This window comes from Propithecus coquereli, unplaced genomic scaffold, assembly GCF_000956105.1.
Source record: "Propithecus coquereli isolate 6110/MARCELLA unplaced genomic scaffold, Pcoq_1.0 Scaffold181, whole genome shotgun sequence".
NCBI classification, from domain to species: Eukaryota; Metazoa; Chordata; class Mammalia; order Primates; family Indriidae; genus Propithecus; species Propithecus coquereli.
Genome location: NW_012142857.1, coordinates 2,075,752 through 2,078,579, shown reverse-complemented (window position 1 = coordinate 2,078,579; position 2,828 = coordinate 2,075,752).

Sequence of the window (2,828 nt, the reverse complement as noted above, 5' to 3'; positions counted from 1 at the left end):
ATAATTATTTTATTACATATTACAATGTAATAACAATAGAAATAAAGTGCACGATAAATGTAATGCCTTTAAATCCTCCTGCAACCATCCCCCCTACGCCCTGCCCCAGTCCATGGAAAAATTGTCTTCCATGAAAATGGTCCCTGGTGATAAAAATGTTGCAGACCATTGCCCTATGTGACCCGAGCTTGTGATTTTCTTTGGTGCATAAACAACAGTTGATACCAACCAACTACTCTATAGTTCTTAGAACTGCTTTTGCCCCCATATCTTTCAAATGCTAGTGATTTTGCACAAGCTCTTCCACCTAAATTCCACCCTACTTTCCCACAGGTGAGGCCTCAGTAACAATAATGTTGCAGCACAGATATCATGCATTCCATTTCCAGTGAGGCTCTTGTCATCTGGCTGGGGAGGCACTAATTCCAGAATCCCATCCTGACAATCTACCTGACAATCAGAGTACCATTTCTCATACCAACTGTCTTGGTTCGAGGCCCCTCAGAGGAGGACCTGAGACAAAGATGTGTGATCAAGTAGTTGATTTAGGAGGTAAACCCAGAAAACACCAGTGTGGAATGGGAAATGAGAAAGGGAAGAGAAGGCAGTGAGTAAAGTATGTGCTATTAAGCAAGTTGCTGCGGTGGGAAAGTGGGGCTCAATTTCCCCAGAGGACTCTGGGAAACAGCACAGAACATATACCTCAGAGTTAGTTCACCTGAGGGCTAAGGGAGCTGGGTGTTGGTTATTAGTTTGCTAGAGCTGCTGTAACAAGATACCACAACTGGGTGGCTTAAAGAACAGAAATGTATTGTCTCACAGTTCTGGAGGCTGGAAGTTGACAGAGCTGGTTCCTTCTGGGGCCTGTGAGGGAAGGGTCTGTTCCGGGCCTCTCTCTTTGCATTGTAGATGGCTGTCTTTTGTCTCTCTCTTCACATTGTCTTCCCTCTATGCATGTCTCTTTCCAAATTCTCCCTTTTCATAAAGACAACAGTCCCGTTGGATTAGGGCTTACCCTTATGACCTCTTTTTGACTTGATTACTTCTGTGAACACCCTATCTTCAAATAAGATCACATTCTGAGGTACTGGGGGTTTGGACTTCAACATGAGAATTTAGGAGTGGGGGAAAGAATTCAACCCATGACTACGTTTTTATGCCAACTCCGTTGTGTCACTAGTTGAGGGTTGTTCTAAGTCTGGGGGAGTGCGCTGTTTCCCTGGCACTTTCATCCTGCCGAACAAAGGAGCTCTGAGGCAAAGAGATGCTAGTTAGTGGAATTTGGGCCTGAACACTCAGAAATGGTAAGTGACAAGGGATATGAGTGGGGCACCGGCAGTGTCCGATGCTTTGGAGGTGCAAATAACTACAGTTGACCCTTGAAGAACATGAATTGCAACTGTGTGGGCCCACTTATATGCAGATTTTCTTCTGTCTCTGCCACCACTGAGACAGCAAGACCAATCCCTCCTCTTCCTCTTCCTCCTCAGCCTACTCAACGTGAAGATGACGATGATGAAGACCTTTATGATGATCCTCTTCCACTTAATGACTAGTAAATGTATTTTCTCTTATGATTTTCTTTCCTCTAGCTTTATTATAAGAATACAGTATTTAATACATATATTAATAACATACAAAATATGTGTTCATGGACTGTTTGTTATTGGCAAGGCTTCTGGTCTAGGCTATTAAGTTTTGGGGGAGTCAAAAGTTACATATGAATTTTCAAGTGCATGGGGTCAGCACCCCTAACTCCTGCATTGCTCAATGGTCAACAGTATTTATATGACTCATTTAGCTTTTTTTTTTAATAAGGAAGATGATGAGAAATAATAGAAAAAAGGCAAGTTTTATATGCTCTTCTGCCTATGGAAGCAAAAGTCTGTTAATGAAAAAGACCCCATCATGGAAGAGTTGTTAAGAAAAATGTAGGCTGGATGTCTTTGGTACTTATTTGCCCTGTGAGCTAACTGTCTAAGGAAACTGAAATAATTTAGAAGTAACACGATTCCTTCAAAATTTTACAAAATGTATTTAGTAATCAAGAATGATGAAATAACGCCTCATATAGAGTGATGTACAGAAATTATCTGTAGAATGAATGAATGACTTCTCGGAAATCACCTGTAAGAGGTTTCACCAATGGGAAATTGCCACCAGATGGCACCAGAGACTAGGGAATAGAATTTTTCTTTTTTCGTTTTTGTTTTTTTGAGATGGAGTCTTGCTCTGTCACCCAGACTAGAGTGCCGTGCATCAGTCTGGCTCACAGCAACCTCAAACTCCTGGGCTCACCACTCCCGGCTAATTTTTTCTATTTTTAGTAGAGATGGAGTCTCGCACTTGCTCAGGGCTCAGGCTGGTCTCAAACTCTGAGCTCAAGAGAGCCTCCTGCCTTGGCCTCCCAGAGTGCTAGGATTACAGGCGTGAGCCACCACACCCTGGTCCCTGTTATGTCCTTTAATTTGCCAAATTCTCTTAACCAGTACAATCACTTTATATACAAAAAGGTACTGATTATTCCCAATTTAACACAAAAGGATGATGCTGTTGGCTTGAATTACTTTATCCGCTTTGTTTTTGATTCTAAACTTTCCTGAGATGCTACTTCACCTCAAGGAACTGGTTTACCTTTTCAAGCTACTGCCCCAAGCAAGTTGGGTTTAGCAGCAGGAACTAAGATTGCTTATCAGCCATATTTCTGGCTGGGACATGAAATCTTTGATTGCATATGTTCAGGGACTTTTCTGAATCCCTATATTCCCTTCTCCCCTTTAAAAGTTGTTGCTGTGGCAATAGAGACTTCAAGTTTATAGCCTTTATTT